Source organism: Xenopus laevis, chromosome 9_10S (assembly GCF_017654675.1).
Source record: "Xenopus laevis strain J_2021 chromosome 9_10S, Xenopus_laevis_v10.1, whole genome shotgun sequence".
NCBI lineage: Eukaryota > Metazoa > Chordata > Amphibia > Anura > Pipidae > Xenopus > Xenopus laevis.
The window spans coordinates 107,794,378-107,808,540 of NC_054388.1; the positions used below are offsets into that span (position 1 = coordinate 107,794,378).

Genomic DNA, 14,163 nt, shown 5'->3' on the forward strand with positions numbered 1-14,163 from the left:
GAGGGCATCACTTGGAATAAATGAATCGATATTGATTATCAATTAACTTTTAGTATGTTATAGAATGGGCAATTCTAATCAACTGGTATTCATTTTTCTTTTTTTTTTTTTCTCGAGTTTTTGAATTATTTTCCTTCTTCTTCTGACTCTTTCCAGCTTTCAAATGGGGGTCACTGACCCCATCTAAAAACAAATGCTCTGTAAGGCTACAAATGTATTGTTATTGCTACTTTTTATTACTCATCTTTCTAGTCAGGCCTCTCCTATTCACATTCCTGTCTCTTATTCAAATCAATGCATGGTTGCTAGGGTAATTTGGACCCTAGCAACCAGATTGCTGAAATAGCAAACTGGAAAGCTGCTAAATAAAAAGCTAAATAACTCAAAAAACACAAATAATAAAAAATGAACCATGGGAGACCCTTTGCTCCCATGGTGAGGTGGGTGGTAGAACTTGGACCTGAAAAATTAAATCTTAAGGGTGTTCTTAAATTCAGTGGGGTAACAACAGGGTCCCCCAAAATGTGAAAAGGGAGGGCCCGGTAAAAATATCCAGTATGTAGAACACCATGGCCCAAAAATAGTTTTTGCTGGGAGGCCTGTCATAATATAGTTATGTACCTGATTTATTTGGTCCAGGAAAAGTGTAGACAGTGCACATGCATTATAGAGTATTGCAGGTTCTGAACTAATGGGGGCCAAATCTGCTCCACTCTTATGCTCAAGGGCAGTCCAGAGGCATGACAAGGAAGGACATTGCATTTATTATATATGTATAGATGGGCATCTATTATCCCGCTGCTACGATAGACACCATCTCTTCCTACTATACGTGCTATCCAACAGTCACACTCCCTTCCCAGAGACTATTATCCCACTTTTACTATAGGCACCATCTCTCCCTACTATACCTGCTATCCCACAGTCACATTCCATTCCCAGAGACTATTATCCACTGTTACTATAGGCACCATCTCTCCCTACTATACCTGCTATCCCACAGTCACACTCCCTTCCCAGAGACTATTATCCACTGTTACTATAGACACCATCTCTCCCTACTATACCTGCTATCCCACAGTCACACGCCCTTCCCAGAGACTATTATCCACTGTTACTATAGGCACCATCTCTCCCTACTATACCTGCTATCCCACAGTCACACTCCCTTCCCAGAGACTATTATCCACTGTTACTATAGGCACCATCTCTTCCTACTATACCTGCTATCCCACAGTCACACTCCCTTCCCAGAGACTATTATCCACTGTTACTATAGGCACCATCTCTCCCTACTATACCTGCTATCCCACAGTCACACTCCCTTCCCAGAGACTATTGTCCACTGTTACCTTAGGCACCATCTCTCCCTACTATACCTGCTATCCCACAGTCACACTCCCTTCCCAGAGACTATTATCCACTGTTACTATAGGCACCATTAGTGATGGGCGAATTTATTCGCCAGACGCGAATTCGCGGCGAATTTGCGCGATTCGCGCCGAGCGAATAAATTCGCGAAACGCCCGCGAAAATTCGCGGTAAAAATTCGACGGCGTCAAAAAAAAAAATTTAACGAAAAAAGTCGCCGGCGTCAAAAACGGGCGCCGGCGCCAAAAACGGGCGCCGGCGTCGGAAAAACGGGCGCCGGCGTCAAAAACGAGACGCCGGCGCCGTTTCGCGAATTTTTCGCCATTTCGCGAATTTCGCGCGAAATTCGCGAATTTTTTGGCGAAGCGAATCGGCGCAAATTCGCCCATCACTAGGCACCATCTCTCTCTACTATACCTGCTATCCTACAGTCACACTCCCTTCCCAGAGACTATTATCCACTGTTACTATAGGCACCATTTCTCCCTACTATACCTGCTATCCCACAGTCACACTCCCTTCCCAGAGACTATTAGCCACTATTACCCTAGGCACCATCTCTCCCTACTATACCTGCTATCCCACAGTCACACTTCCTTCCCAGAGACTATTATCCACTGTTACTATAGGCACCATCTCTCCCTACTATACCTGCTATCCCACAGTCACACTCCCTTCCCAGAGACTATTATCCACTGTTACTATAGACACCATCTCTCCCTACTATACCTGCTATCCCACAGTCACACGCCCTTCCCAGAGACTATTATCCACTGTTACTATAGGCACCATCTCTCCCTACTATACCTGCTATCCCACAGTCACACTCCCTACCCAGAGACTATTATCCCACTGTTACTAAAGACACCATCTCTCCCTACTATACCTGCTATCCCACAGTCACACTCCCTTCCCAGAGACTATTATCCACTGTTACTATAGGCACCATCTCTCCCTACTATACCTGCTATCCCACAGTCACACTCCCTTCCCAGAGACTATTATCCACTGTTACTATAGGCACCATCTCTCCCTACTATACCTGCTATCCCACAGTCACACTCCCTTCCCAGAGACTATTATCCACTGTTACTATAGGCACCATCTCTCCCTACTATACCTGCTATCCCACAGTCACACTCCCTTCCCAGAGACTATTATCCCACTGTTACTATAGACACCATCTCTCTCTACTATACCTGCTATCCCACAGTCACACTCCCTTCCCAGAGACTATTATCCACTGTTACTATAGGCACCATCTCTCCCTACTATACCTGCTATCCCACAGTCACACTCCCTTCCCAGAGACTATTATCCACTGTTACTATAGGCACCATCTCTCCCTACTATACCTGCTATCCCACAGTCACACTCCCTTCCCAGAGACTATTATCCACTGTTACTATAGGCACCATCTCTCCCTACCAGGGCCGCCATCAGGGGGTCACAAGGGGGACAGTTCTCCCGGGCCCGGAGGATTTTAAGCTGTGAGGGGGGCCCGGTCGAGCCGCACTTCACTGATTGCCGGGCCCCTTCACGTAGAGAAACCGGGCCCGGCGAAACTTTCATTGGTGTCAGCGGCTATTCCTATTGGCTGCGTCCCGTGCGTACACATGACGTCAGTACGCACGGGCGCAACGCTATTTAAACCGCCGGCACCCTGCCGCCTGCAGACAGAAGAGTGAAGACGCGGTTGGCGAAGGACAGTCTTCCGGGTGACGGCGATGATGCGGAAGACCCCGCCGGATGCAGGAGGAGACAGCGCAGAAGAAGATGACAGCGCAGATGAAGAAGACCGCACAGAAGAAGAAGTCACCATGTGAGGGTGTGTAAGAGAGACCCCCCAGTTACAGGTAAGTGCCACTGACCACCAATGCCTGCCCCTGTTCACCAATGCGACTCCCTGAACCCCCACGCAGGCCCCTGAACCACCAATGCAGGCCCCTGAACCCCACGCAGGGCCACGGGCCCCTGAACCACCAATGCAGGGTCACAGGGCCCCTGAACCACCAATGCAGGGTTGCAGGGCCCCTGAACCACCAATGCAGGGCCCCTGAACCCCATCCAGGGCTGTGGGCCCCTGAATCACCAATGCAGGGCCCCTGAGCCACCAACGCAGGGCCACTGAACCTCATGCAGGGCCGCAGGCCCCTGAGCCACCAATGCAGAGCCCCATAGCCACCAATGCAGGGCTCCTGAACCCCATCCAGCGCTGTGGGCCCCTGAACCACCAATGCAGGGCCCCTGAACCCCATGCAGGGCCCCTGAACCCCATGCAGGGCTGTGGGCCCCTGAACCACCAATGCAGGGCCCCTGAACCCCATGCAGGGCCCCAGGCCCCTGAGCCACCAATGCAGAGCCCCTGAGCCACTAATGCAGGGCCCCTGAACCCCTTGCAGGGCTTTGGACCCTTGAACCACCAATGCAGGGCCCCTGAACCCCCAATGCGGGCACCTAACCCATTCTGGGGGATACCAAAGAGCTACATTGGTGGCCAGGGGTCACAAAAAAACACTGGTGGCAGGGCCCCTCAGCAAGTCACTGACCACCAATGATTGCCCCTGACCCTCCATGCAGCCCCCTGGCTTGCAGAAGGGTCTGGCCACCAGTGGTTTTTTTTTTGTGACCCCGGCCACCAATGTAGCTTTTCGACATCCCCCTGAATGGCGTGTTTTTATATATAATTTTAGTAGGCCGCCAGTTTTTTTTTTTCTTGGGCCCTGCCTGGTTTTCTTAACTAGCCACAAATGTCCATGGGACCTTTGTACTGGTGGGGGCGTGGTTGGGGGCGTGGTTGGGGGCGTGGTTAGGGGAGGCGTGGCGAGGGGGCCCAGAAAATGTTGTTGTGTGGGGCCCCGTGATTTCTGATGGCGGCCCTGCTCCCTACTATACCTGCTATCCCACAGTCACACTCCCTTCCCAGAGACTATTATCCCACTGTTACTATAGACACCATCTCTCCCTACTATACCTGCTATCCCACAGTCACACTCCCTTCCCAGAGACTATTATCCACTGTTACTATAGGCACCACCTCTCCCTACTATACCTGCTATCCCACAGTCACACTCCCTTCCCAGAGACTATTATCCACTGTTACTATAGGCACCATCTCTCCCTACTATACCTGCTATCCCACAGTCACACTCCCTTCCCAGAGACTATTATCCCACTGTTACTATAGACACCATCTCTCCCTACTATACCTGCTATCCCACAGTCACACTCCCTTCCCAGAGACTATTATCCACTGTTACTATAGACACCATCTCTCCCTACTATACCTGCTATCCCACAGTCACACTCCCTTCCCAGAGACTATTATCCACTGTTACTATAGACACCATCTCTCCCTACTATACCTGCTATCCCACAGTCACACTCCCTTCCCAGAGACTATTATCCACTGTTATTATAGGCACCATCTCTCCCTACTATACCTGCTATCCCACAGTCACACTCCCTTCCCAGAGACTATTATCCACTGTTACTATAGGCACCATCTCTCCCTACTATACCTGCTATCCCACAGTCACACTCCCTTCCCAGAGACTATTATCCACTGTTACTATAGACACCATCTCTCCCTACTATACCTGCTATCCCACAGCCACACTCCCATCCCAGAGACTATTATCCACTGTTACTATAGACACCATCTCTCCCTACTATACCTGCTATCCCACAGTCACACTCCCTTCCCAGAGACTATTATCCCACTGTTACTATAGACACTATCTCTCCCTACTATACCTGCTATCCCACATTCACACTCCCTTCCCAGAGACTATTATCCACTGTTACTATAGGCACCATCTCTCCCTACTATACCTGATATCCCACAGTCACACTCCCTTCCCAGAGACTATTATCCCACTGTTACTATAGACACCATCTCTCCCTACTATACCTGCTATCCCACAGTCACACTCCCTTCCCAGAGACTATTATCCCACTGTTACTATAGGCACCATCTCTCCCTACTATACCTGCTATCCCACAGTCACACTCCCTTCCCAGAGACTATTATCCCACTGTTACTATAGGCACCATCTCTCCCTACTATACCTGCTATCCCACAGTCACACTCCCTTCCCAGAGACTATTATCCCACTGTTACTATAGGCACCATCTCTCCCTACTATACCTGCTATCCCACAGTCACACTCCCTTCCCAGAGACTATTATCCCACTGTTACTATAGACACCATCTCTCTCTACTATACCTGCTATCCCACAGTCACAGTCTCTTTCAGGGACGTAACTACAGAGGAGGCAGACCCACAGCCACAGTCGCTTCCCAGATATTATCAATAGCCATATGCACTAATCATATACTTCATATTGAAGCCTTCCAAACCCTTTATAAACTTGTCCCACTGTACCCGCCAGTTCTCTACAGAACTTTTTCACGTTCAAAACAATTAAACATACCTCCCAACATTTTGGAAGTAAAAAGAGGGTTCATTTTACAAAATTTGGCAGGTTATGAAAGTTTGAAAATAATTCTCCTTATCTAAACTGTTTTTTTTGTGTCTCAAAATTGTTACAAAGTATCTTATTTGCACCAGTTAGCGGTTCTGGGCTTTGTGTTAAAAGCCAATTAAGTGAGAAACTTTGTTTCTTTTTCTGGCTGTCCCTTCAAAAAAGGGACAGTTGAATTAAATACAGATGCAAGTGGAACATCCTCAGAAATAGGAAACATTACAGAATATATGTGAATGTGGCTTTAGATTGCTTTATTGCTGATTATTGCGGATTGCTAAACAGACACACAGGATGTGGAATTTACATGCGACTGGTTATTAAAAGAGCAGGTGGCCACACTCTGTAGGAAAGTTTCCATCCTTATTCAGCATTTAGGGCTTTACAAATAACTCTGGTATACTACATTTTACTTCAAATACTTCACTTCCTGTTCCTGCTCTCTTGTTCCTCAGAACAACTTCCTGTTCCTGATTTCTCACAACACGGGACACTTAAAGGGAATGTATCTCAAAAATGAAAGTGTAAAACAATGTTTTCTGCACAAAATACATTGGAGCTCTATAGACAATTTTTGTCTTGGCAACTTTTTTACTGCAGAATACATTGGAGACTATGGGTGTATTTTCTTTTGCACAAGGTACATTGGGGTCTATCAATGTCAGTGGCGGAACTTGCGAGGAGTTTAGGGTTGCCACCTGTCCGGATTTGACATTGACAGCCCAGTTATCAGAGGCGCTGCCCGGGTCAAGAAAGTCTGCCCAGTTTTCCAAATAAGGAAAGCCAGGCAGGATCTCCCTTGATTGACATGGCGATCAGCCAATTGCTGATCATAGGCCCACCCTGTGATGTCTCTGGGTACGCCCATGATATGTCATGGCACTGCCCCTGCCCGGATCGTGGGTCACGAAAAGGTGGCAACCCTAGTATAGTTCCGTCACTATCACTGTCCAAACTAATTACCTTCACTTACTTTAGTCACATCGCATGCATTCATCAGTTCTTTCCACCATATCACCACCTTTTTACTCTTTCATTAATTGGGGGCTGACCATGGACATACACGGCCACGTGGTTGGGTGAACAGGAGAGCACAGACCCATCTGGAGTTTTCCTCAACACTGGGGGCCTTGTGAGCAGACAATAGAGTAAATCGGTCTACTATGTTCGTTTTTCAAAGCCACAGACATTTTTTTTAAAAAGACCAATTGCAACTGATTATGTAAATTACATTTTCTGTATGACTGTGAAGTCAGAGCAGTACTTCTGTCTGGTGCTGTCCAAGGCACCCAACCCCTGACCTCTGCCACCCTCACCGCTGTTTGATGCATGTAAGGTACAGTTGTTTGCCAAAGAAATGGGTAATCCCTCTTCTCGGCCACCAGATTAGCCACGAGTACTTAGAGCTAGGAGGGGAGTATTTATTTAAGCGTTTTTTTTTGTTTTTTTTAAACGTTGGCCAGCTAAAGTTCCCACCCTATTCATGGGCCCACGTATGTCTATATTGAAATACAGCCCTGGCAAAAATACTATGACACAGCTTAAGTGACACTCACACTTAAAGGAGAAACCCTAAAATGAATGTGGCTACAAATGCCATATTTTACATACTGAACTTATTGTACCAGCATGAAATTTCAGATTCTCAATAGCAGCAATGATCCAGGACTTCAAACTTATCACAGGGGGTCACCATCTTGGAAAGTGTCTGTGACACTCACATGCTCAGTGGGCTCTGATTGGCTGTTGAGAAGCTAAGCTTAGGGCTCGTCACTAATTATCCAGCAGAAAATGAGCTTCCCCTGTAATATAAACTGATGCTACAGGTTTGCTGATTATTAAATTCTGATGCTAATTGCACTGGTTTCTGTGCTGCCATGTAGTAATTATCTGTATTAATTACTAATCAGCCTTATATTGTGACATTTCTATTCTATGTGTACTGTATATTGTGAGTGGGTCCCTAAGCTCAGTAAGTGACAGCAGCACAGAGCATGTGCAGTGAATCAGCAGAAAAGAAGATGGGGAGCTACTGGGGCATCTTTGGAGACACAGATCTTTACTGCTAAAGAGCTGTGGTTGCCTTGGGCTGGTACAGAAGCCCAAAACATAATGTACAGCATTTCTAGCCTACTTCCTTGGTTAAGCTTTAGTTCTCCTTTAACCCAGAGCAGTGGTAATTGGGGCAAGGTGCAATCGAGGGCAACACACCCCAAGTGCCAGCCATTGTGGTGCCCTGGTAACTAGGTGTATGCAAGAGAGGGGAGTTAAAAATACTACTCCTTTTTACATTTACAAATAGTATTTATTGGAAAGTTGATTAGAGTTGCATTTTCTATCATTAAAACAAATGTTATATCTTTATTTTTGGGTTTACATCCCCTTTAATATTTGCCTAGGAAGATTTAAGGGATCGTGACTGAGTTCTAGACAAAATCCACGTGGCCAGACAAGTAAGGTTTCCCCCTGATAAGGACAAATAAGAGGGAGATGGCTGAGTGTGAGCCCAACAGCCGAGCGGTACTATTGTGGTGCAAAGCACAGGGAGGTAGGCGTGAGAAAAGAGAGCAAGAACCAGCAAAAGGCACTAAATCTGCCACACACACAAAGAGACAGACCGTAATTGTGACACACCCATCAAAGGCAAGACACACCAGAGAGGAAGAGGAGAGAGCGAAGAGGAAAAAGAGGGAGGGCACCGCCAGAGAGCAAAGCAGTTCAGAAAAGAGACAAGCATCCCTCCCTGTAAAACAGAGACACTCATACGCTGACAGGGGACAGACACCTATTCAACAACCTTTCTTAAACAAATAGCCCCCACTCCTTAACAACAGGCACTGGAGGGGAAGGTGTCAGGGTACCGTGGCAACGGCATAAAGATAGAGAAAAAGAAGAAGAAGAAAGAAAGGGAAAAAAGGAGAGCAGCTCGCACATGTAAACAGCAAGAGAACAGGCTGACAGGACAATCTGCATCCTAACAGGTCCGGCCAGGTGAGTGATGCTGCTGGGTACCAACCCAGATCCACACCCTCCATCCCAAAACAGCATCCTGGTTTCTTTATATTGTAAGAGATAGTGAGGGAACTGCACAATTTGGGCAAAAGGGTGTATATAAATGATAGTATTGGACTGGGCAACTTGTATGTTGGCTGAAAAGTGCAGCAGAACATTTGGAAGCATAAAGGAAAGCAATTGGCACCAGTGTAGCTGCTGTGATAAGAACACAATCGCAGATGGGTGCACTTGTACAGTTACGTGCCCCAACAAGAAAATGTGCAATAATGCCAGCTGGCACACGGATCTGTAAGTGGGGGTGTATGGCAACTGGGAGGGGGGCAACTGGGGTGTATAAGAGGACTTTGGAGTATCAGCTCTTCAGATGAGTGTATGAATGTATACATGTCTGTGTGTGTTTTCTGTCTGGTGCAGCTTTACAGCACATGTTGGTGACATACAGGATAAATGTGGATGATACTTCCATAAAGGGACTGCTCTAGAAACCAGTCTGGGGTAGGTAGAGTTTCCAGAGAGAGAGAGAGATCCATTGGGACTGGTCAGAAATAAAAAATAAAGCTTGTAATGACAAGTCATTGTACGCACAAGCCTCCAAGGTGGGATTTCATTATAGATTTTGCTGTAGTGTAGAAGAATGTAAATTGCCTACCTTTGCACCAGTGCAGTATCTTTAGGACTGCTATTTTGGAAAGGGACACTACTAAACTGTTACTATGAATGAGGGAACGATATTAAAGCTGTTATTTTGAACAGGGGACTAAGATAAATTAAGATTTGAAAAAGGAGACAATATTAAAAGTGAAAAACAGAGTTATTACATTTGTGATTTTAACAGGGGGATGGGATGATAATGTATTTGAGTCATTTGAGTTATTGAGTATTAAAGTCTCAGTAGATGCATAACTGACAATAATATTAGTCCAAGAGTGGAGCCGAAAGGTTTTGGCTGCACTTTACCCTAACCCCATCCACAGATGGACTAACAACACCTCAAGCCTGACTGCTAATGAGCTGGCACAAGAGCTTGGCATCACTATAAATTGACCCCAATTTGCAGGGACCGTGGGTGTCACCATCAGGGCTGCTTGAATAAATAGCCATCTGCCCAGGGCCAACCAGGACAGGGAGCTCAACATTAGCCAAGCTTATTCAACTAGCAGCAGTGCTGTCATTCAAAACCTTTATTTTTTCTCTGAAACCCTACAAAAAAATGTTTTTGTGACTCCTTGTGCCATACTTAATAGTACAATCTGATTTTCTGGACAATGATAATCCTGGGGCCTCCTAATGTTGTGCTATTGGTATCACATGACTGCTCCACATGGATGATCTCTATAATAAAACCCAAGGCCACCTGAGACTGTGTTATGGTCAGTCTCCCAATCACAGACGTGAGATCCAGTGAAAGACTGTATTCCTAAGATCTTCAAGGTTTGCAGCACCCCCTCTCCTCTAAAAGAATGTTTGTGCTTGCAATCTACACAGCTGTCTTAAGAGAGTGAATAATAAGTATAATAGGGCAGGATCACTAAAGTAGGACAAAATGATGATGGCAGGACATGATGGTGAAAGTAGGGAAAGATAAGGGCACTAGGACAAGATAGAGACAGTAAGGCAAGATAAAGGCAGTAGGATAAGATAGAGACAATTGGGCAAGAGGGTCACAGTAGAGCAAGTTAGCAAAATTACAAAGATAGGGCAAGATGGTGATAGGACAAAATGGTGACATCAGGGCATATTGACTAGAATACACCAAAATCAGAACTGTAGAGCAGATGGAGACAGCAGGATGAGTTGGGGAAAGTAGGTCAAGACGGAGACTACCTGGCAAATTAACAACAGTATTGCAAGAGGAAGTAGAAGAAGTTAGTGACAGTAGGGGAAGATGGCAACATCTGGGCAAGATAGTGACTGTAGGCCAAAATGTTGCCAACATGGCAAGTTCGCTTTAGTAGTGGAGAATGACAACAGTAGTGCAAGATGGTGACACTATGGCAAGATGGAGAAAACAGAGCTAGTTGTCTACAGTAGGGCAAGATACAGACAGCAAGACAAGATGGAGACAGCAGGTCAGATCAGAATTGTATGGTAAGATGGAGACAGTAGGAAACGTTGACAACAGTATGGAGCAATGATGGAAACAATAGGGCAAGATGACTATTATACAACATGGCAAGAATATGACAGTAGGGCAAGATGATGTCAGCAGGGCAGAGTTGACTAGAGAAAAGATAAATGAGAACAGTAGGGCAACATGGAGACCTTACAATTTGTTAGCAACAATTTGATAGCAGACAGTAGGAGAAGAAGGTGACAACCAGGCAAACTGAAGACAGAAATGCAAAATGGAGACAATAGGGCAGTCTGACAACAGTAGGGTAAGACAGTTAAGGTAAAATAAGATAGCAATAATAGGGTAGGAAAAATGGCAGCAGCAGGTCAATGTTATGGCAGCAGGGCATAATGGAAACAATAGGGAAATATGGTGACAGTAAAAAAAGACGGGCAAGATGGCACTTATAACACTTTATATCAGTGTTTCCCAAACATGCAGTCTATTAGTTTGGGTTGAAGTATAGAACCAGGCACCCACTCACACTAAAGGCCCTTTATGAACTCGCTCCATCCAGTGGCGCTGCAACTGATTGGCTGCCTTATGCACAAATAGTAGCCTGGTGTGACAATCTGTAATGAGGATTTGCCACCTTAAGCTGGAGCTGTAGTACAGCACATTTCATATATTACATAACATTTCATTTAATTCTCTTTCAATCTGAGAATTCAGGCAGCAATTACGGCAGCAGAGTTTGCAGAAGGGGTTTCTAGGTGCCGTAGGAGTGCCACTAATACAGTCATCTCATTGGAAGTCATTATGTGACATCACAGGTACATCATTACTTCTCAAACACAGCAATTACCAGCTTGTATATGTAATTTGTCTTTGTATAGCCATGAGGCAATATTAGAGACAGACTGAGAGAGGCCCCAAAGGGACTCCAATATACATGATATTTATGAATCACTGTAGACAAAACATGGACTTGAGGAACGCTCTATATAAAAGACTTGATCCAGGCTCCAGCCACATAATGTAACACCCAGTTGGCCCCATGCTTGGCCCTTCACATGGCTGACTGTAGCTAAGCTCCTTTGCAAATGAGGAATTCCCTGACCCAATAACCCAATAAATTGATATAGGCTGGTAATGAAATGGACATGTATGGAGAGGATTTGTTCACCTCTTACCTCTTATGCCTCCTGGGAAATGCAAGGCTTCTGCAAGGTCTGATATTCTCTGCCGTAAAGAAAGATATACTATTGCGGTACACATATGGGAGAGAATCCAGTCATCTACCATCATCAGGCTTGCCTGCTAAAAAAAAAACACGGGGTGCAGAGCTGACAATCACCATCATAGGTAAACAACATAGAGCAGACCAATGACACAAGGTTCATTCAGTCATGTAATACTCTGTAGCAGCTGATTACTATGTCAATATGTGCATCAAGTCATGCTTCTATGACTGGAGGGGGTTAAATATGTGAAACAACATGCCCCAGTACCCCCAGCCAACAGCTGGCACCCTAAAGGGTGTATATGCATATTATGGCAGCTGCCCTGTATATGATCCAGATCTCAGCCGCTAAATCCTGCACAGGCCATAAAGTCAGTTCAAAGTAATCTGTGCTCTAAATATAAAGCTAATTTGCCAGATGTCAGTATTTGCAAATACATCAGCATTTCGACTGAAATCAGACTTAAGTCGCCTACTGTTCTCTCCCAAAGCTATAAAAGTCCCCATGAAAATCAGCTTTTACTATGTTATTTTTGCTCCTTGTCCCTAGGAGGTGAGCTGGCGGCACGCCTCGAATGAGTTGCGCTGCCTGCAGAACAATACAATGGGAAGGAGCACCTCCATAGAATCTAGCAGGGGGTGACAAAAGCATAATGAAATAAAATACACATTAAAGGGGTTGCTCACCTATAAATTATATTTTAGTATGATATAGAGAACAATATTCTGACACAATTTGCAATGGGTTTTAATTTTTTTTATTATTTGTGTTTTTTGAGTTATTTTACTTTTTATTCAGCAGCTCTCCAGCTTTCAGCAATCTGGTTGCTAGGGTCCAAATTACCAGTGGCGTAACTACAGAGCAGGTCTGCTTCCTCTATAGCCAATATGAAACCCCCCCCCCCCTTCCCCAACAGATCTCTTACCTGAGACGGGGAAGCAGAGCGTGTTGGCGAGGGGCAACAAGTAGGTGGAGTCTGGGCAGGAGTGGGAGGAGTGTGGGCGGAGGTGGGAAGTGGGCGGGAGGATGGGGATCGGAGTGCGCTGAGCCCCTCTGAAGATTTTCTTGCACTCTAGTTACACCACTGCAAAATACCGTAGCAGCCATGTATTGAGACTGGAATATGAATAGGAAAGGGGCCTGAATAGAAAAATGAGTAATACAAAGTAGCAATAACAATACATTTGTTTTTTTTAATGGCGCCAGTGACCCCTATTTGAAAGATGGAAAGGGTCAGAAGGAAAAAAGCAAATAATTGAAAAACTATAAAAGAAATAAAAAGATGAAGGCCAGTTGAAAAGTTGCTTACTATTATCCATTTTATAATATACTAAAAGTTAACTTAAAGGCGAACCACCCCTTTAATATTTGTTTTGGACATAGGGAAAATAGAATTATGAAGGTATGGTGGCTGCTGAAGAAGAGACAGTTATGTTATTCTTATCACTATGCTGGATAGTATGGGGCAAATTCGCTAAAGGGCGAATTTTTGTCTGCGAAGGCTTCGCCACACTTCACTACCACTACACTAATTCAATAAAATGTGAAGTTGCGTCTCTGCAGCCGAACGCTGTCAAAGTTTCACTAGCGTCAGCGCGAGCATTTCATAACGATCTTTCGCTAGCGTTCATTTCTGCCTAATGAAACTTCGTTAGTACTCTTACATTTAGGTCAGTTTGTATAGGGCGGGTACATATAGGTCGTTTATAAGTTATTATTAGAGATGTTGATGAAATAGCTTGAAGTGGCCACTAATTATTACAAATGTCCTAGGAAGCAAAATAAAGACAAAAGAGATCCTCTAATGACCTAGACACCCTAAAACAAATGTGGCATGTCCCTCAAATGGTTAAAAAATGTTTAAAACATTTTTTTTAATTGTTAGAATTTTTAAATACAATCTTGCTATAAAATATGAAAAACCACCAGTGGTTTTTTGATCATTTTTATAACTTTACGGCATACAGGATATGATGTCACTGACATACGATT

At 45.0% G+C, this 14,163-nt stretch overlaps 1 protein-coding gene across 1 annotated transcript in view; it reads left to right on the forward strand.

The window, feature by feature from the left end:
• Window positions 1-8,245: 8,245 nt before the first annotated feature.
• LOC108703254 (cytoplasmic phosphatidylinositol transfer protein 1) overlaps window positions 8,246-14,163 on the forward strand; it is a 65,311-nt gene continuing 59,393 nt past the window's right edge. Inside the window, exon 1 of the mRNA XM_041578215.1 lies at window positions 8,246-8,850. The gene's annotated coding sequence lies outside the window, so the exon portion shown is untranslated. The remainder of the gene's footprint in view (window positions 8,851-14,163) is intronic.